This window comes from Phaethon aethereus (genome assembly GCF_964289735.1).
Source record: "Phaethon aethereus genome assembly, chromosome: 3".
Lineage (NCBI taxonomy): Eukaryota > Metazoa > Chordata > Aves > Phaethontiformes > Phaethontidae > Phaethon > Phaethon aethereus.
The window spans coordinates 35,824,743-35,847,779 of NC_138576.1; positions in this window are offsets into that span (position 1 = coordinate 35,824,743).

The following is a 23,037-nucleotide window of genomic DNA, read 5'->3' on the forward strand; positions in this document are numbered from 1 at the left end:
GTACTAGAAAACACCCTCCCCCTATTTTCTTAATTTTCTATTCCGAGTTGCGTTTCCAAGTCACGTTTACCCTCAAACCAAAGTTCCATATGTATCAAACACCTGTCCTGGATCCCTGCCCTTTGTTGTGACAATTTCAAAAATTTACCTCTAGGAAAAAAATGAGTCCAGTGGAACTTTGGTATTAAGGAGTAGCACGGTTGGCCAGTGGTTCAAAATCATGACCAGCAATCCATCTTCCAGTCAGCACTGAATATCATTCGTGAAGCACGGGTGAGGAATATGTAATGTTCACATGGAAAAATCACCTGATTATGGTCATCAGCAAAGGATTCCAGAACCAGTGGCACTTCAAAAAGTGGAAAAAATATTGTACTAGCAGCAATGTTAGATTCCTGCTTCTCAATAATACTTTTAACAAGATAAACTGTCAATAAGTAGATAACATTACATCATAAAAACCCTCTTAAATTTATGGCTACATTATAAGCAGCCAGGATTCATTGCCAAATACAGTATATTAAACGTTTAACTGTAAATCAACTTTATAGTTTACATGTGTTAAAACCGTTTCTTTTAAACTGCAAATAACACTTGAAATGTCCCCATTTGGCAGTAACAAGGGCCCATTTTCAACCAAGAGAACACTGGGCCAAGTGAAGAAGTTCTGAAGTATATTTTATATGTCACAAAAGCTCAGCTGAAGAGAAAGTGATTAAAGTTTCCAGACATAGGACACTCATGGGTTGGTATACTGTTTAGTTAATGTGTTTGCTTTCCAATAATTGAATAGTTTCAACATATATATTGTTCCCGTCTGGAAGCAATAAGGTTGTTAGGTTTAAAACTTAAGATGAAAGGAAGCTGTACCTTTTCTCTGCACCAGACAGACTTGATATTATTCATTTACCTGTGTGGAAAGATAAATTTTTGGCAGACTTTAGTGAATGGAAAATTATGTGTAAAAATGATAGAGACATCCAGAACCTGAAAGATAAAGAACGGATTATTGTACAGCATTTTAAGCAAGTATCTCTGCTTAATTCAATTAGATATTTTGCAGTTCAAGAGAGCTGTTACACAGATTTTTTAAGGATGTGTTTCGGTATCTTAGTTTGTTAAGAGTTGTTGTGATTTACATAACAATCCAAAATGGCAATGAATTAGCTATTTAATTTAACTTTTCCTAGTATATAAACATAACAGCTTTGGATAGAGAATGAAAAAGAGAAGTTGTATACAAAGTCTTTGAAGAAGAAAATTTAACAAAACTTAATTTGGCTTTGGAGAAGATGGTTTAGGAGACATCCAAAGACACACTTTGGAGAAGTGTGTCTCATTGTTCTTTTTTATGGGTGTGGCAAAAAATCATGACCATGAAGAACCCATTTAATAACTTACCCCAAGTTGAGTGTGTTTTGCCCATGACAGTAATTGGTGAGTGATCTCTCCCTGTCCCTATCTCAACCCACAAGCTTTTTCTTATATTTTCTGTCCCCCTACCCAGCTGAGGAAGGGAGTGATAGAGCGGCTTTGGTGGGCACCTGGTCTCCAGCCAGGGTCAACCCACCACAGTTCCCTAACTGTTATCTTCCTTAACAGGGACTGATACTGCATTCCCAGAGATTCTGCAGTGCCACCACATCATGTTATGCTCATATCCCCATGTGTCAAATAGATTTCATGTCTCCCAGCAATTCTCATTCCCTGGTCATAAAAGGCAATGCTTTGCCTGCAATGTCATCCATGCAGACAAGAGTTGGTCTGCATGACTGTGGTGGGTTGACCCTGGCTAGATGCTCTATCAGTCCCCTCCTTAGCTGGACAGGGGAGAGAAAGTGTAACGAGAAGCTTGTGGGTCAAGGTAAGGACGGGGAGAGATCACTCAGCAATTATAGAATTGCTGAATTCAAAACAGACTCGAGTTGGGAAAATTAGTTTAATTTATCGCCAATCAAATCAGACTAGAGATAATGAGAACTAAAACCAAATCCTAAAACACCTTCCCCCCGCTCCTTCCTTCTTTCCAGGCTTTCTCTACCTCCTCCTGCCGAGCAGCACAGGGGGACAGGGAATGGGGGTTGTGGTCAGTTCATTACACGTCGTCTCTGCCGCTCCTTCCTCCTCAGGGGCAGGACTCCTCACATTCTTCAGCCTCTCCAGCATGGGGTCCCTCCCACGGGAGACTGTCCTCCATGAACATCTCCAAAGTGAGTCCTTCCACAGACTGCAGTTCTTCACAAACTGCTCCAGCCTGGATCCCCCAACGGGTGCCGTCCTTCAGGAACAGACGGCTCCAGCGTGGGTCCCCCACAGGGTCACAAGTCCTGCCAGAAACCCTGCTCCAGCCTGGGCTCCTCCAGGGTGGGCTGCTCACGGGGTCACAGCCTCCTTTAGGCATCTACTTGCTCCAGAGTGGGTCCTCCCAGGGCTGCAGGTGAATCTCTGCTCTGGTGCCTGGAGCAGCTCCTGCCCCTCCTTCTGCTCTGACCTGGGTGTCTGCAAGAGCTTTTCTCTCGCATATTCTCACTCCTCTCTCCAGCTGTAATTGCGCAGGGTTTTTTCCCCTTCTTAACTATGTTACCCCAGAGGTGCTGCCACCGTTGCTTATGGGCTCGGTCTTGACCAGCAGTGGGTCCATCTTGGAGCCAGCTGGCATTGGCTTTATCAGACACAGGGAAGCTTCTAGCAGCTGCTCACAGAAACCACCCCTGCAGCCCCCCAGCTACCAAAACCTTGCCATGCAAACTCAATACAAGGATGCATCCACTCCCGTGACCCTCATCCTCCTGCTAGAGCTGCTCGGTCCATTCAGAGTTTCTCTCTGTGATGTCATTGTTTCCCATGGAATGAATTGCAATAAGTGTGTGGGTGACAGTATCTTTCCACAGTTAATGCATTTTTCCATGGTGCAGCACTTGCCTCTCCCATAGTGCTCCACAATGACAGATTCCTCTCCCACATGGTGCTCCACAATGTTACACTCCTCCCTGACAGGTGGTTCTCCAGGAGCTATATCAGAGGCAGCAGTAGTGTAAGGTCAGACAGCCAAAAGCCTCCTAGAACAACATCTGTATCATGTTCTCATATGAGTGATGTGCGGTATGGTTGACACATCACAGTGCTGTTTCTCCTCATGTGCCATCTCCTCCTACCATTGCTGCAAGAGGAAACAGTGTCACTTTAGTGTGATTTTAACTGTATGTCCTCTGCTAGCTTTCCTAACTGCAGGTAAACTTCAACCTTTCCTCTTTTGTGCATAGTGAGCAAGAACATATTACAAATCTCTTCGATTATATTGGGGTTTTTTTCAAATTTTTTGTGATGAAAAAGTACAACTATTTTCAATTAGAAGTTGGTTAGAGTTCCTTATGGCACCTTAATAAACCAGAGATCCAAAATTCTGTCATATCCAGATTTACTGCCTGAAATACTGAAAAAAAATATAATTATTTCATGATTCATGTATTTTGCAAACAGAATAAAATGACAAAAATGAGCCAAACAAAAAAACAGTTAGCAGATGCTAGGCTTATGGTGTACAACATACAAATATTTTCCTTCTGAAAGCACTTCTATTATTTACAAAAGAAAGTTTAGAAAATAAGTGGTGGTAAGCTTCTGGGTTGCTAAGAATTCCTAAATACTGAGATAAAGATTTTAGTTTAGTCCCCATAGCAACTATTTGGAGGGGGCCTCACTTTTTTTGCAATCATTGTAATTAAGAATTTACTTCACTGAAGGTAAAAAGCCCAATGTAAGAAATGCAAAATGTATTCCTACTAGGAGTGATCTGTAAAAATGGTAATTGTTTTTGTGACATTATAAAGCTCTGTTTAATAAGTAGACTTTCATGTCAAGCCCCAGGTTCCTACAAACTTATTGTGTCAGTCTCTCAAAGTTTCACAGAAGACCAACTTCCAAGTGTGCTGACAATGAAGCTTCTCTGTGCTTACCTGTGAGATTCCTAGCAATTATTTGTGACTCTTTGCCAGTTTACAGTAATTGCTGGGAGAGTAAAAAGACTGGCATACAAGTACTAAATATCCATCTAGTTTGTGTCTTTTCTTCTCCTTTTAAAATAATTCTCAAAAAAAAAAAAAGAATAGTCTGCAGTCATCAAGGATCATCACAGTAAATAACAGTTCAGAAGGTCAGAGGAATGTAGAGCTTCTAAACCTAGAATGTGTAGCAATCTGTTCCAGGACTTGCAGTCAGTTGACCTGTATGTACACGGAGCCTTTTGGACAATTAACAATCTGTATGAATTAGGAACACAAGAGCATGGCCAAAATAAGTAAGTGAAACAGCTCCATGGCATTTGTAGTAAAGGTCCTTGGAAGCTATTTGAGAAATGCATTTCAGTGCATGCAGCTGAACACTGATGGCAAAACATACACACCCAACAATTTACATCCTTGCAAATAGTGCACAAGGGAGGACAATCAATGACAAAAACCTAGAACAAACCGTATTGTGTGTTGGCTGTGGAGGAACAGTTACAGGCATGGAAAAGAGTCTGCTTTGACACCACTGATGTGAGAATGAATCCAGGAACATGTTAGCAGGATGATTTTCCACAACTCTGAAAGGTCTGCAGCATCCCACAGCTGCAGCATTTGTTTGAATAGACACTTGTTTTCTGAGTGAAGTTACTCAGTAAAAATGCTGTGCAAACAACAAAGGCAACTAAGTTTGTATCAGAGATTTGTAGCCAGGGTTCTTTACATAGCTGAGCATCCACAGCTGTGACAGCGATCAAGTGCACAAGGTTTTCTTTTGCTTGGTTAACTGTTGTGATGAAATTGTTTCTAAAGCTTGGAGAAGTCAGTAGAAAGCAACTGGGAGAAAGGAAAACAGTCACAATTAATAAAACAGATTTGAAATGTAAACAGCACAGTGTAGGTAGAGACATTTGTTCCTAATCTTCCTGTGATTCTTCAGTAAAATACATAGCTTTTTTCCCAGGGTAATGTTCTGAGGTAATGGTTTTAGAAGTGTTTTTCCAAGACCTAATGCATCAGAGAAGAGACAAAAGGGCTTGTAGCATAACTGGTGAAGGAGGCAATTGACACAGTAGTGATGGTCATGTTGGTTGTCTGAAACAGAGGTTCATGAGCTCACCAAAAAACAGGTATGAGAAAGAGTGCTAAGAGTCCTGAAATCTAGTTTCTTCTAAAGATAACTGGCTTTTTTGGTCTGAATGCCAGTACCATTCTGATGGTTTATTCAAAGGGGATGGAAGAAGGACTGGGGAATGAGTCAGTGAAATACTCAAAAGAGTCAAACTGAATTACGAAAATGTTGGTTTTGAAGTCATTCTCTTTCCTTTTTGCTATCCCCAGTGTTTTTCCATGTTTTTCACCTTTTTATTCTTCCTTCAGTATTTAAATGAGAGTCCTACTGTAACCACAACAAAATTCAATGCATAAAAGTGTATGCTGTGCTCCAAGATGACAGAAGTACTGTTAGGAAAAAACCCAATCTCATTAAATCTCCATTGTTTCGTCAGGTATGTATTCCAGTAGGAATATTCTGTTTTCCCATACCTGGGTGGTATCAGAGCAAAATCTTCACAAACACAACACCTTATGGCTTCTCTCAGACTGCAGGGATGCCAGCACAGATCTGCATAGCTTCCTTTCCTCGTTCTCCTGCTTTGATCTGCAGCCTGAGCCCCAAGTGACTGTCCTATTCACTGCCATGTTTCTATCAGTCTGGGTGATCTAACCCTTAGTACGGATAGAGAGCACGTGATTTTGGGTTAGCTTTGTCAATTATTTTCTTTAGTTCTTTCCATTGTTCTTAGTCTTTAAAGACTTTGTTTCCTATATCCACCTATATCTAAGATCACAATTTTTTATATGATCATAATTTATTTGCTTATAACTTTCTGGTTCTGTATCTCTCCATTATGTTATCTTTTTTCTTTGCTGACACTCTTTGCCTCTTTGCTGGTATTTTCTGAGAATGACTTGTTATTTATGTGGCTCTTGTACGTTCTTTTTTCTTCTAACTGTACCCTAGAACGACATTGTTAGAATAACTTTTTTTCCCCCCTAATAAACGGCATGGATACAACAAAATGTTATTTGATGGTTTGATACTGGGTGGATAGACATCTGACAACAGACACCATAGACAAATATCTGACAAATGCTACAATCTGGAAAGAAGTTCTGCTGGGATTAGCAAACAGCCATTATACACAAATCCCTAACAATGGCTTCCTTGCTTCCAGTATTCACAGAATGGATCTTAATTTAGTCCAACAAAGTTAGAAGAACTTTGGGAAGCTTGGTTTTAATAACTTACAGAAGATAAATTTTATTTGGTTATTATTATTTAGTTATTAATATTATTGTTCTTGGCCCTGCGATGCTGGTTTTCAGAGAATTTCAGAGTTTTCTGTGGAATTGGTGAAAGTCTCAGCAGACTGATTTCTTCTCTTACATTTGTGCAAATAAAGAACAATGGCAGAAGAATGGCCAGTCAAAAATATTGTCAGAACTGAAGGGGAAATATTGGAAGCAAATTTTGTAATGACTCATTCTCTTACAACCCTTCAAGTAAGTCTTTCAAAATAATCTCATTTTGCTTTTGTATATTGTGTTATAGACCATCACCCAACAAGGCTAAGTTGTAGAGTCCTACATCTGGGTCTGGGCAACCCCCAGTGTCAATACAGGCTGGGAGATGAAGGGATTGAGAGCAACACTGTAAAGAAGGACTTGGAGGTGTTGGCTGATGAGAAGCTGGACATGAGCCAGCAATGTGCACTCGTAGCTCAGAAGGCCAACTGTATCCTGGGCTGCATCCGAAGCAGCGTGGCCAGCAGGTCAGGGGAGGTGATTCTGCCCCTCTACTCCGCTCTGGTGAGACCCCACCTGGAGTCCTGCGTCCAGCTCTGGAGCCCTCAGCACAGGAAAGACATGGACCCATTAGAGTGGGTCCAGAGGATGGCCATAAAAATGATCCGAGCGATGGAACACCTCTCCTATGAAGAAAGGCTGCAAGAGTTGGCGGTGTTCAGCCTGGAGAAGAGAAGGCTCCAGAAAGACTTTATTGGAGCCTTCCAGTACTTCAAGGGGGCTTACCAGAAAAATGGGGACAGGCTTTTTAACAGGGCCTGTTGTGGTAGGACAAGGGGTAATGGTTTTAAACTAAAAGAGGTCAGATTTTGACTAGATATAAGGAAGAACTTTTTCACAATGAAAGGTGGTGAAACCCTGGCACAGGTTGCCCAGAGAGGTGGTAGATGTCCCATTCCTGGAAGCATTCAAGGTCAGGTTGGATGGGGTTCTGAGCAACCTGACCTAGTTGAAGATGTCCCTGCTGATTGCAGGGGGGTTGGACTAGACGAGCTTTGAAGGTCCTTCCAACCCAAACTATTCTATGATTTGATGATTCTATGAACCCTGAAGAAAACTGAAGTCAAAGCAACATTGGCATATTGTGCATTTAAAAGACCTATTCTAGTTTCACTCTGCTTTTCCTTTCTAAGCTCAGTGAAGTTGGTAGCACATTCTGTAAACTGTCTACCAGATGAAGACGTCACAAATGTTAAATTTAGCCTAGGAACGCTACTTGTCTTTCTTCCCTGGATGACAATTCAGGGCAGAGACGAATTTTAAGCTTTCTGAAATTTTTCTGTCTCCACTTACTGTAGAGAGAGATTAGGCTTTAACCTTCTGACTATCCCTTCCTTCATGCTATCATTGAGTTTAAACATACAACAGGCTATTAAATTTCCCTCAGCTACTCTTGCTTGAGCCAAATAGCTTTTGTTTTATGAGGAAAAAATCTTTAAGACATCCTGTCTTGATTTGGAGAAGACAAAAGGCGGGAAATCCATCAGACCTCTCCTAGTGTACCAGAAATAGTCAGTGAGCTTCACTGTTAAAATGTTTGCTTTTTTTATCTGAAGTAGCTGAACTCGGAATCCTTCCATCACCCTTCTTTACCTCTTTCTGTTAGAGAGCCCTATAGTGTTTGGTTATTTCTCTTAAAGAAAATAATGATTCCAGCTTTCACGTGAACTAAGCAAGAAGCTTAGTTAGCTCTTCCTGCCACAGTATCAAAATGGGAGCTCTGGATTAATTTTCTTCAAGTCTGTCATCCTTTCTGGAGTCACTGCTTTCTCCATTCTATGTATTTGCCCTGTTTTTCTTGGTTTAGATCTTTGTTCTTGAATCTATTATAATGATTTTTTTTTTGCTTTGCAAACTCTGTACTTCACTGCCTGATAAACACATACCTGAGTTCATGGGCAAAGTGCTCTCTTTGCCTGATGTGTCATCTTCTCTATTTTTTTTTGCTCCAGTCTTAATGTTATTGCCAAAGTTTATCAGCAATGATTTAATATTATAATCCCATGTAATGCTGTATAACATTTCCTATATGAAATGCTCTAGGACCTCAGGTTTAGTACCAGTCCCTATGACTCTATGGTAGAAATTCACTGATTCATTTGAAATTTATTGATGATTACTTGTTGTTCTATTTTTGTTCATAATACTGGCTATACTTGGTAGTGTTGCCACCTGTGCAAAATTATCCTTCACTGAGGTTTATGTCTTTAACTAAGATGACAGAGGCATAAAGAAGGTACTCGGGAGCCTCTGGCTCAAAATTTTCAGTGATGCAAAGCCAGCTCAGTTTTTGCATCATTAAGCAAAAAAAATGAGGTATTGATTTCCCAGGTCAGCTGCACTGCCCTTTATTCAAATATTGTTAAGAACTCTTTAGCCAGCTGTGAAGGAGGGAAGAGACTGAGGTGTTCCCAAATATGAAGGAATCCCAAGCTAGAGAAAAGCCCTTTTTATGTCAGTGATCCTTCACTGCTGTTGTAGAAAGTATTTTGGGGAAAACAAAAGTTGGAGCATGCTGCATTCCACCGACCTTTAGCAAAGGAGATATGCCTATGTGATATTCCCAACAGAACAATTTTTAGCAACCTTTACACTCAAAAGTGAACCAATTTGGGGCTGACTTTTCTCTCTCACATTGTTTTTCCCCACTGAGATCACTGGAGTTGCTTTTGATTTATACTGACATATACATGAGAACTGAAGGTACAAATGGGTTTCTCATAAATTGAAGCATGACTTCCATGAGTCAAAACTACAGAACACAGCCCTATAAAAGGTACAAGGCCATCAGGAGGGGCAGATTTGAAACCAGATTAACTAGTCACCTATTAAACTTGATGGAAAGTGGTTCCAGAACAAAAAATGTTAGCTCGTCAGCATCCAGGGGAAGGACTTTGTTGTTATGCATGTTTTTGAAGAGGCCAAGTTCAGTATTAGTTATCAACATTTACAATATATAAATGGTACTAATACAGTTGTGTAATTGACTGAACATTCTTCTAGTTAATTATCTTTGAGATATTTCAATTATTTTCTCTTTATTTCCACCTAATAATCTTCATACTGCACTTAACTTTCTTGTTTTTTGCAGCAGAAATTCCTCCTGTCTATTTTGGACATGAAAAGAATATAGATATTAAGCTCCATGAAAAAAAAAAAAAGTCATCTAAGTAAATGTCACCGTAAAGGGCTATGGAAAATCACTGCTTCTAGGGAGTCCACTTCAGTAAGACATGTAATGATGTTTTACCTTGCGTATGCTAACTCTTCATGGTGTTGAAGCCTGGCACAACATCTGAACAAACTTCTTTCTCTGCATCTGGCCCCTAAATTACACCAAATACAGGCTTGTGTTGTAGAATACAGAGCAAAACCTACTATCATTTTATGTTAGAGGGTGGAATATAAACTATAAATATTCAGAAATATAAATATTTGTATAAAATTACTGTTTTCCAAATGTCTTCAATTTCACTGGTGTCAATTGTAAAGCCTGCTTCCCTCCCATACACTTCTTGCATATGGTCAATGTTATAGATCAGTCATAAAAGGGTGGGGATTATGCAAAAATCAGGTACAGACATAGTTCTTCTCTAGTTCTGAGCACCTGAAATGTTTATTGGTACATTTAAATTTATTGTTAATGAATATTAATGGCTAAGCAACCGATTCAGTGTTCATAGGAGTCAGAGAAAGCTACTCTGAAGCAGCACAGAAACACTGAAAAGAGAAGCTCTTTACACAGATCTTGTTTCTTTGAAACATTACACTGCTGTCTTACCAAAATTGGCAGTGAGGTAAAAAGAGAATATTAATAGGTTAGGATAAATCTATGATGAAGGAAAAACCAAAAACCCAAAACAAACATGTGCATTTGGGGAAATCCATTTTTAAACTGTTCAACTCTGCCCTCAGATTCTTTTCAGAGACATTTCCTCTCAAGACTGCAAATGATTTTGCAATTAAATCGTCTTTATTGGGAGATGATTAAATCACCCTAAATGAACTCAGTTTAACACCAGCATGATGCAAGAATGGCTGTTGGGCCCACCCAGCTAGGCGTGCTGACAGGGAGGGAGTCTCGATCCAGCTCTTCTGCCTTGGGAATTCTACCTGGTGTCTCAAGGGCTGCAAGCAAGTTGGTCCTTCCTTGGCCCATCCTTGATAAAACAGATATTTTAGTGAGCTTATGCTACTACAGTTTTTCTCTCAAATACTTTCTGTGGGGCCCCTCTATCATGAATTTGGCCAAAAGAACCAAAGGCTTAAGAAGGAAAGCTTTGAACTCTGCTATTAAAATTCTTTTTAAAAATCCTTTTAGTTAAAATTCGCTTAACAATGAGGGGTAGAATCTACAGAGACTAAGGCACAACATCTTTTCCTACAGATACAGAAAATGCAGCTTAGGCCTTATAGAAAGCAAATACGGTTATTCAAATGCTCATCCAGTCATTTTTAAATTCTTTGTTCCATTACTAGTAATAATCGTGTTCCTCTCAAGGCCATCTAGGAAGACAAATGACTCTATCAAGAAGGGTTTCTAGGGTTTCTACAAAAGGGATACAGAGATGAAGAATTTCTGTTAATACAATTTATGAAGGAATAGGTTTTGCAGGTGTTCCATATTATACATTTGGATTTCCAAATCTGCAGCTAATATTTTTTTTTTCCATAGTGAGTATGGTAGATTAATCTTTACCCAAATATCTTTAAAAAGAACATTCTGATTCACTTGCCGAAATTGGATATGAATTTTGAAACAATGAAAATGTTCATGTTTTCTGTAAGAATTGGCACCCCTTCTGTATCACTCCAGGAATGGTTCTTGCACAAGTAGGCTGAGAAAAGGATGAAACTTAGTTTTAAAGGAAAACCCTTTTAAAAAAGGTGATATTTATTTATTTTTTAATGCTTATTAAACAGAAGTGTCTTTCTCCTTCTATATTGAAATTAATTTTTTCATTCATCCTTGTTTACTAGCGTTGAAGAAAAAATACGGATTTTGGCGCTCCCCATCTTCTCTCTGTAGCTTGCAAAGCCAAACTGAGGCATGGTATGCATATGATATAAGCAGCTCCCTGAAATCCAGTGTAATGTCCTGAGTGTAACATGACAGACTGTACATGCAAAGGGTACAGAAGAACAGGCTGACAGTGAGAAAAAAAGTCAAGAAAAAGTTTCTCTTCATTTTGTAGCAAGTCCTCCTGGCTTTTGAAGTAATAAATAACCTTGACCCTTCAGCAGTGTTTAGCTGTATACTGGCTCGTCTTGCTCAGAACATGGTCAACTTGGTCCCCTGGGAGCAAGAGCTCAAAACTGTAGGAGTGATGGTGAGTTCAGCCAGAAGGCAGAATGAGGATCATGCCTCCCATCAGTAGGGTGCTGTACCATCCAGACTGCCATGATGGACTGTGGATTTGTCTCATGATGAAAGGAAATGTGTTTGATGACAGTCATGGACCGTCTGAGGGATGCATTTTTATGGCAGATCTGCTGTATATTACTTCACACCAGCAGTGGTGTTAATAGGATCAAATATAGCATTTCTAATGTGATTTACACAGTAACAGCACACCAAACCTTTTCAAATAAAACTAAGAAGCTGTGTAGCAGATACCTGGCTTCCTTTAGGAGTAATGCTTCCTAATCCCTCTTTCTGATCCGCTGTTAAGGAAATAAAACTGTTATTTTAAGTGTCACATGTTTCACCATATTAGCATGTATATACACCCTTCAGAGAGTGATGGATAAGTTAGATGATTGACTGTAAGATTTTTGGTAGCTGGAATGATAAAAATAGGCACAGAAGGGGAACCTGAAAGATTTTGTTTTAAACAGAGCACTAGGAAATGACTGTCTCCTCTGAATTCCCTTCCAGATCATTAAATTCCTGATTAAATTCATGGGTTGCACATTAACCCTAACAGCTCTACTCAGACTTCCCTTCTGAGGAAAGAATTTGCCCATCACAAGGAGAAGATGCATAACACAAGTCACTTCAAACTCCTCAAGAGTGCACAAAACTAAGGATTTTAAGGGATGAAAAATTTAAATCGTTGTGAAATGAAATCAATTGGTTAAGATGTATATTGTGACATGACATGTTTCTTGACTTTAATTCAGATCAGAATTAGAATTTTAGAAAGCTGGTGGAGAATTTATGAACTCTAGAATTATTTCTTGAGATAGCCTAATTCACAGTCACATGAAATTTGAATGACAATTATATATTCAATATATAATATCATGGCCTAAATACATAGAGAAAAAAAATTAATTTTCCCAGGAAAATTCTTTTAGTCACACTTTCACTGTATTTGGAAAAACCTTGCTCATTTTTCATACTACTGTACTTTCATATCCACTCCTGGTTATATTATCATTATAGCACAGATTCACCAGAAAATAACCTGGAATCTCCCAAGTAAGTGACAAAATAGAACAGGTAAATGAGTGGGTTTTTTTTTTTTTCTTTTTTTAATTACATGAAACTGTCAAAAAAACTGGTAAGTTTTCCATCACTGGAAGTGTTCAAAAAATGTGTAGACACGGCACTTCAGGACATGGTTTAGTGGGAATGGTGGTGTTGAGTTGACGGTTGGACTTGATGATCTTAGAAGTCCTTTCCAACTTTAATGATTCTGTGATTCTGTGACATAAAGTCGTCAAGTGAGTCAATCAAAAACTCACTAGCAAAAAAAAAAATTCCTAAAAAAATAACTTTGTGAAATTAAGTTGTCTTTATAGAAGCTTCCTTTTCACTATTCCACCTTAATTCTTCTTACTTTGACTAAAAATTGATGGTACTTTTTAGATATTTACTTTACTTGATATCACTCATAGTATTCCTGTATTATACAGTTCACTCAATCTCACTGTTCATCAGATTCTGTTTTTTATTGTTTTCCTCTCAGTCTTTTTCACTTATGAAAAATGTGTAAAAGTTTACGGTCATGTATAAGGCCATTATATGGGCCATTGTATTATATCTATTTCTAAGTATGTGCATGAGGGAGAATGATTTCTCCCTCTCAACGTGTTTATTCCTGCAAAGAACTATTTATGTACATACTAAAGGATGCAGTGATCCCTAGGGAATGTGATACAAGCTGAAAATAATGTCATTTTAGTGAAAGCTGAATAAAGATGAGTGTCTAATTAAGTTTAGGTAATACTTTAGTTTAAGGCTGAATATAAACTAGTAAAAATAGCATTTAGCTATTTTTAATAACTTTAGCTTTAAACGATATTGAATTATGGACATATATAAAGATCTTCATGTATGTTTGTAAGATCCTGAGATTATAATTTCCCTCCTGTGCTTACATCAGTTAGGATATCTTTAGTAAAATTTGAAACACAGTCTATTCTGAGTACTTTAAGTTCATATTCCTTCATCCAAGATACATTCCATGAGTCATTGGCTACTTCGGTTAAATGCACCGTGTCCATTTCAGATCAGACATTTCTCAGCCTCATATTAACTGTCAAAATAGTTTGGGAAGCCAGTTACTGGTAATAGTGTGTTTGGCAGCTAATAACAATTGCATAATCAGCTTTCATTTTCCATTGTCCAGTGATCTAATAGAAAAACCATTAGATACCATAGGTTGGTTTTTTTTCCTTATAACTATTTTCAAATTGTTATTTAGTAGAAAGTGTCCTACAGCAAAGAGAGTAAATAACCATGTTCTCAGGTACTTGCCTGAATTAGTAAAAACATGGGCTTATAAACTGTTTCCCAACCTGTGTCACACATGACCAAGTAGTACTGCAGACTGGGCATAAACAGTTTTGCCATGCAATAGAGGACTTCTCTGGCAGCTTCGTGCCTAGCCTGTTTTGTCAGACAAGAAGCATGGGTTGCTCCCCAAGATTGTTCCTAGTGTTTGTAATGATATTGGGTTTGTGTGACAAGGTTTAGGTAGCTGGGGAGCTGCAGTGGCGGCTTCTGTGAGAAGCTGCTAGAAGCTTCCCCTATGTCTGACAGAGCCAATGTCAGCCGGCTCCAAGACAGACCCACCGCTGGCCAAGGCTGAGCCCATCAGCAGCAGCAGTAGTGCCTCTGAGATAACATAGTTAAGAAGGGGGAAACAAAAATGGTAACACCAATTCCAGCTGGAGAGAGGAGTGAGAATATGTGAAACAACTCTGCAGACACCAAGGTTGTTGAAGAAGGAGGGGGAGGTAGTGCTCTAGACACTGGAGCAGAAATTCCCCTTCAGCCCATGGTGAAGAGCATGGAGAGGCAGGCTGTTCCCTTGCTGTATGGGGTCACTCGGCTAGACTGGTTTCAGAGCACAAAGGCGAAACGAAGGGAGTTGTGATTCCACGCAGCTTCTCTCACCTGGACAGACGCTTATCTATGCAGAGATGACCTGGGGGGAGCTGCGGACGGCTCAGCCCAGGGTTGCCTGAACACTGCATCGTGATAAGGACCAAAACCCAAATGGAGCCTGGAATAATCCCTTAACAAACAAAATGCCCTGAGCACCATGCCACCACTACTCAGTAACTTTGTGTATGAGACTTCACAAAATGAGCAATACAGACTAAGGGGCCATCACAGCACCGAGACAAACGTTCCAGAGAGTATAATCCACTCTGGCATAATCCTGCCCCCACCCATCAAATCAGGAAACAAAACCCGTAAGGTTTGGGCAGCAAATGGGACAGTCTTTTTCCAATAATACAGCTGGCCTGTACGAGATCCTTCCCCCCTTGTCCAGGACCCTGTACAAGGTAACTTCCCAGGATTAAGAGGGCTCACCTGAGGGAGAGGGTGAGTCATTAAGAAACATACATATGGTCTTTGGCATGCTTTAAGACCATGAATAATGCACTCTTTTTAAGGTATTAATATCTAGCGTGCTTGTGGTTTGTGTTAGTATTCTATGATTTGTGTTAATTGCAATAATGCATTCCTCCGTTGTATCCATAAAAAACCTGCAATGGTGGCGTATTGGACCTGTCAGTGAAGTTCAATTAAATTGTTAATTTGAACCTTAAAGTGAAGTCTCTTTCTCTCTGTCACACCTGCAGCCCATGGAGCTCTGTGGTGGAGCAGAAAACTACCTGCAGTCCATGGAGGACCCACTCTGGGGCAAGTGGATGCCTAAAGGAGGCTGTGACCCCATGGGCAGCCCACCCTGGAGCAGGCTCCTGGCAGGACCTGTGGCCCCATGGAGAGAGGAGCCCAGGGTGGAGCAGGGCTGCTGGCAGGACTTGTGATCCCATGGGGGACCCACGCTGGAGTCATATTTTCGGAAGGACAGCACCCCGTGTGAGGGACTCAGGTTGGAGCAGTTTGTGAAGAGCAGCAAGCCTGTGGGAAGGGCTCATGTTGGAGAAGTTCATGGAGGACTGTCTCCTATGGGAGGTACCCCAGGCTGGAGCAGGGGCAGAGTGTGAGGAGTCCTCCCTCTGAGGACGAAGGAGCAGAAATGACAATGTGTGATGAACTGACAACAATCCCCATTCCCCGTCCCCCTGCAATGCTGATGGGGGAGGAGGTAGAGTAAATCATGAGTGAAGTTGAGCCTGGGAAGAAGGGAGGGGTGGGGGAAGTTGTTTTAAGATTTGGTTTTAATTCTCATTACCCTAATCTGATTTTGATTGGCAATAAATTAATCTAATTTCCCCTAGTTGAGTCTGTTTTGCCCTTGACAGTAATTGGTGACTGATGTCTCCCTGTCCTTATCTCAACCCATGAGGTTTTTGTTACATTTTCTCTCCCTGTGTCCAGCTGAGGAGGGGAGTGATAGGGTGGCTTTGGTGGGTACCTAATGTCTAACCAAGGTCAGCCGACCACAATAAACACAACCAATATAAACATGCTAGATGGGAGTATTCAAGGACAGGGAAATCTAAGTGACATTCACAGAACAATGAACCCTGAGATGAATCTACAGAAGGAGAAAGGTGTGAAAGCTGGAAAGCAAGAAAAAGAGGACATCATTGTAATACCAGTTAAAGGTGGAAAACCAAAACAAAATTCTAAAAGAAAAAACAGGAATTATATGTGCTATTCATACATTGCTTTTCCTGATAAATACATGAAGATGTTAATGGCATGGATTTTTCTTGCAGACGTTTATTCAATTTGCTTCTCACTTCTTTTCCCACTTCATTGTCTCCTTTAAACTTCATAATATGCCTTTAGGCCTCTCCTCCTCCTGTCTTTTCCATGCTTCCTCTACTTCCCCAGAGTAGAATCTCCCTCTATACATTCTTCTTCAGATGCTCAATTCTAGAGGCTTGTTTTCATCCTTCAGATCCGAGGTCCTTATCTCATAATCCTATTTTATACCATAAAATTCTGAGGCTTCAGAAATACCTTTCCATTCAGCTACAGACATTTTTTTCCCTACCCACCTTGTTGCCAGCAGCTAGTTAATATACATATAACAGGAATACACTGCACAGTTGAAACGCTCTTTCTTTTCAGAATGTAGACAGTAAGTCTTTTTAAATTGAAACCATCCCACATAACTGAATTTGGTCCTAAACAGTGAAAATCCCCACTTGCATTCTGCTTATATCTGATATATGCAGAACTATTGCTTAAAATTAATTTATATTGCACCAGTCTCCTTGAAGTATAAGGAATTAGTGAAGCAAAACATAAGGAGACCCTTTCTTGGCTCAGAATTAACATCTTGAAATATTTTTGAATGCACTAAGATAAACAACTCAAAAATTAGATTTGAAGTTATCAGGCTGAGAAAGAAGACAAAACATGATGTCCACTGAATTAAACTTCTATTTTTGCTCAGGTTGAAGCTGACTTACTTAGATCTAGAATGGCATGCTGATTTTGGGTAAGAGGAGAGTAGGAACACAACGAATACAATTCCCAAAGTTGGCTTCAGTTATTTATTACTAAATAAATGATATATTAAAAAAATCTTCCTAAGCCAAACCCAACTAAAAATAAACAAGAATACAGTTGAAACAAAGAGGGTGTGATAAAACTCTGTATTGCATTTTGAATTAGAAGGGGACTAGATGCATTCTAAATAAGGCAGCACTTAAATGGCAATATCTTCAGTCATTCAGTCTTCCTAAAGTCAATCATTCCATCTAACTGATCTCATAGACAACTTTTTTTTAATAATAACTTTTAAAGTACTTACTTAGTTTTAAAAATTCAGTAAGAGTGCTTGCCTGTATTTAGCATCTTGAAGTATCATTTATATATACACTCCTCTGTATTTTACTGTCACTTAGGTTAGTCTCCCTGTTAATTAGTTTAACTGTCCCAGGGCCCATTTTCTGGCCCTGAGGCCAATTGGCACAGTTTGACTATACTATTAAACTCTCTTGGTTTCCAAATCATGCCTGAATTACCTTTTAGGAATGGCCTGTGGCCCATTCTAACCCCTGATCTGTGTTAGGGAACTGTTATTAGATGTCCCAGGCAAAAAAAAAAAAAAAAAAAAAAAATTTACAAAAAATCATCCAACAGATTATTACATTTTAAGAGCATAGTCAGTTGAGTTCCAGTGTCTGGTTCTCTGCCACAGCAAATAGACATGATTGAAGAGTACTAGAACAGGAATCATTGCCCCATTTACATTGAGCAGACGTATGAGGAAAAAATTTACTTCTGAATCAGATAGAATCTGGCCTATGCTCTTCAATATTTTTTTATATTAAAAACCAAAGAAAACTTGGAATGGAAATAACAGCAGAGTCGTCTATTCTAGCTGGGTTTCATTTTTGTGATTCAATAGATTTTTGGTTGGTTGGGGTTATTTTGTTTGTTTGCTTGATATTTTGCAATGTCTAAGATTCACTTAAAGCTGCAGATCTGTTAAAAGCCAGTGTGCTAAAGGCAATACTTGAAATTAAACTGAACTGCAGTCTTTATACTGTGATTTCTTCTTGCAGAATCTCCACATTATACAGAATTTACTTGCTTCCAAACCTTCCTGCTCACTAAAATAAGATTCATTGGAAAAGTAAACCAACCTGCTAAAAAGCCAGTCCACATAGCACTTCTTTTTTGACTCAGGCTGTGCTGAAGGTGGTTTGCTCCAAATTGTCAAACAGGATGTTGAAATCACAGCTGGTTCTTGTTATGAGTCTCCTCATGCCCTATTCCTCATTGCTCCTGTCACTTTTCCAGAATCAAGCCAGGCACACTTGGTTTAGTAAACAGCTCCTCTGTCTTCATTTGCTGCTCAGACTTGGCATCCTTTCCATCCTCCTCCTCCTGGTGGGATCCCCAGTCTCTGACAGTTGCCTGAGTTTACAGTTTTACTGTTACACTTGACCCTACCCTTACACAAACTGGCTTGTTTTCAAACTGGGTGATAATGAATGGGCTTGGCATTTTTGTCTTTGGCTCTTGCAAGTGTTAAGTGCTGTTCCAAATCTTAGAATCAGAACTGGATCCTAATGGCCAATACGTCATTGGATTAAATGGTGAATTATCTGGATTTATATACGGTGGCAATTTGAATTGGCACACCCTCCAGCAAATATATTCCAGCTTTCTTAACTGTTTCGCAAATTACAAATTTTCAAAAAAGTGTTTTTAAAAATTTTTGAACACCATTTAAATGTTTCTTAGAAAGGTTACAGGTTACACACACACCTATAAAACACAAACAAGCCCCCAGGAGAGATATTGTATTGTTTGGGAAGCAGTAGGTCTCCCAAGACAGAAACCCTATCACTGAGGTATGTTTAAATAATGTAGAAACCAAGACCTTCGTTCCAATGAAACAAATTAATGACACCTTAATTTTTGAGGTCATAACTCAGCTGGAAATAACATTTTGTAAATCTGCAATATAGGCAGAAATCAGCACATATTTAAAAATTAATATCTAAAAGCAACAAGATGCACATTTTATAAGGAGCAGAAACAGCTGGTTTTGCCTATTTCACAAATCATTCACAATTCCAGCACAGATGGAATGTAAACGGGGAGACCTTCAAAAGTCAGCTTCCAAACTGGAGTGCTTTTCAAGCATTATGAGAAGTAGACACTCAGGGTGTGTGATAAAAGCTCTTTTGCACTCCTGCGAAGGAGCACGGAAAGGCAATGGCAGGAATGGGAGCCCAACTATTACCCTGCTGAGCTGCTCCCAGGCCTACCGCAGGAGCCATCAGGTGGAGTTGGAGGGGACTACCAAATCAAAAACTGAGAAGAAGCGACACCCTGCCCAGGCCCCTCCCAGAGTTGTCTCAGGATAACCTCAGCCTTGGTGTCCACCTGTGACACCCATTACCATGGGTCAACAACAGAGCACCTTTTGTACTGACGGGCTGCTGCTGCATGGTACACGTCGGCGAGTGCAGGGGAAGGGTGCTCCAGGATAGCACAGCACTGTGGGATGTTTAGGGAAGGAAAGGGGTGGATTTAGGTGACTTGGAGAGGGACACGTGTAGGAAAATAGAGGGGTAAGGGGAAAGTATGTGAAACTATATATGACGTATATGAAAGGGAAAATATATGAACTCAGAATAAAGTAACAGTGTCAAAAGTGATGAAGAACCTTAAATACTAATGGTAATGGATACAACTGGAGTAGTTAATTCTATAGTTAGACTTTGACAATATAGTCCAAACCTAACAATCAATTTTAAAGAAACTGCAAAAGTCTGCATCGCTTAAAGATTTCCCCATTTTCCGTTAACGATTTAAAAATAATTCTGAATTTCAGTGAAATTTTTCTTATGTACCTGAAGATACACTTATTTGTCCTTTCACAGTGTAGGAAGCATGCTTCAAAATAATTAAAAAATGGAATCTATAAGTATGAAAGCAAGATAGATTATTTTGAAAGAAACCACGATTCAGAGACAAACAAGCTTTTGGGAAAATAAGAGTGTAATGTATGAGAAGAAGTGAAGATGGGTCAAAAAGGACTGCTTACGTATGTGAGAGATGTCAACACTGGGGATGCAAAGCTGGGAAAATGTTCATCTGGTGAAAGTTATTAGTGAAAACAAAAAGTCAGAGGAATTAGGTCCAAATAATTCCAAGAAACAAACTGCAGTTCCTGACAGTGTCTTGTTCTGTATGTTACCTTTTTGTCCCAAAAAGTACAGTAAGGCAAAAATTGTCTTGAAACAAATTCTTGTCCTATACTGACACAAATAACCACTGTGTGGAGTACAAAGTTAAAATATGGCCAATTTTCTTTAAATAGTATAATAGTTCAGCTGAAAAAATGTAAAAAAGTTGAGATGTCTGGCTTATGGGGCTGAGCACTATGTGTTACAGCATTATGTTCGTATTTCCTGGTGTACCCACTTTCTACATTTCCTTTACAGAGTCACAGAATCACAGAATCTATAAGGCTGGAAAAGACCTTTAAGATCATGAAGTCCAACCATCAACCCAACAGCACCAAGTCCACTAAACCATGTCCTGAAGTGCCACGTCTACACGTTTTTGAATACTCCCAGTGATGGTGACACCACCACCTCCCTGGGCAGCCTGTTCCAATGTTTGATAGCCATTTTGGTGAAGAAATTTTTCCTAATATCCAATCTAAACCTCCCCTGGTGCAACTTGAGGCCATTTCCTCTTGCCCTATCACTAGTTACTTGGGAGAAGAGACCGACACTTAACTCTCCACAACCTCCTTTCAGGTAATTTTAGAGAGTGATAAGGTCTCCCCTCCACCAGGTCCTTTTCTGCCAGGCAGCTCTCCAGCCACTCCTCCCCAAGCCTGTAGTGTTGCATGGGGTTGTTGTGACTGAAGTGCAGGACCCGGCACTTGGCCTTATTAAACCTCATACAGTTGACCTCTGCCCTTCGAGGTCTGATCCCTCTGCAGAGCCCTCCTACCCTCCAGCAGATCAACACTCCCGCCCAATTTGGTGTCATCTGCAAACTTACTGAGGAAGCACTCGATCCCCTCATCCAGATCATCAATAAAGATATTGAACAAGACCGGCCCCAAAACTGAGCCCTGGGGAACACCGCTTGTGACCGGCCGCCAGCTGGATTTAACACCTTTCACCACAACTCTCTGGGCTCAGCCATCCAGCCAGTTCTTTACCCAGCAAAGAGTGAACCTGTCTAAGGCATGAGTCGCCAGTTTCTCCAGGAGAATGCTGTGGGAGACGCTGTCAAAGGCTTTATTAAAGTCCAGGTAGACAACATCCACAGCCTTTCCCTCATCCACCAGGCGAGTCACCTGGTCATGGAAGGAGATCAGGTTGGTCAAGCAGGACCTTCCTTTCATGAACCCATGCTGGCTGGGCCTGATCCCTTGGTTGTCCTGCACATGCCCTGTAAATGCCCTCAGGATGAACTGCTCCATAATGTTCCCTGGTACTGAGGTCAAGCTGCCAGGACTGTAGTTCCTGGGATCCTCCTTCTTGTAGATGGCCGTCACACTGGCAAGTCTCCAGTCATCTGGGACCTCCCCTGTTAATCAGGACTGCTGATGTGATGGAGAGTGTAAGTTCCTCCGCCAGCTCTCTCAGTACTCTTGGGTGGATCCCATCAGGCCCCATGGTTTTCTGAGTGTAGCAGGTCCTTAACTGCTTCCTCCGGGATTATGGAGGCGGGGTTTATTCTTCTCGTCATCCCTGTCTTCCAGCTCAGGGGGCTGAATACCCTGAGGATACCTGGTCTGGCTATTAAAGACTGAGGCAAAGAAGGCATTAAGTACTTCAGCCTTTTCCTCATCCTTCGTGACAATGTTCCCCCCTGCATCCAATAAAGGATGGACATTCTCCTTGGCTCTCTTTTTGTTGTTAATGTATTTGTAAAAATATTTTCTGTTATCCCTTATGACCGTGGCCAGATTGAGCTCTAGCTGGGATTTTGCCTTTCTAATTTTCTCTCTACATGACCTAACGAGATCCTTGTACTCTTCTTCAGTTACCTGCCTCTTCTTCCAAAGATGACAAACTCACCTTTTTTCCCCTGAGTCCCAAGAAAACCTCCCTGTTCAGCCAGGCCAGTTGTTTTCCCCATTAACTTGTATTACGGCACATGGGGACTGCCTTCTCCTGCGCCTTTAAGATTTCCTTCTTGAAGAATGTCCAGCCTTCCTGGACCCCTTTGCCCTTCAGGACTGTCTCTCAAGGGACTCTCTTGACCCATATCCTAAACAGGCCAAAATCTGTCCTCCAGAAGTCAATGGTAACAGTTTTGCTCACACCGCTCCTTACTCACCAAGAATTGAGAATCATTGTTTCATGGTCGCTAAGCTCAAGACGTCCTCCGACCACCACACCTCCCACCAGTCCTTCCCTGTTCGTAAACAGCAGGTCAAGAGAGGCACTTCCCCTGGTAGGCTCACTTACCAGCTGTGTCAGGAAGTTATCTTCCACACACCCCAGGAACCTCCTAGACTGTTTCCTCTCTGCTGTGTTGTATTTCCAGCAGACATGGTAAGTTGAAGTCCGCCACAAGAGCAAGGGCTTGTGATTGTGAGTCTTCTGCCAGCTACTTGTAGAATGTTTCATCTGCCTCTTCATCCTGGTTGGGTGGTCTATAACAGAATCCCAACAGGATATCTGCCTTGTTGGCCTTCCCCCTCATCCTTACCCATAAGCACTTAACCTTGTCACCACAATCATTGAGCTTTACACAATCAAAACACTCCCTAACATACAGAGCCACCCCACCACCTCTCCTTCCCTGCCTATCCCTTTGGAAGAGCTTATAGCCATCCATTGCAGCACTCCA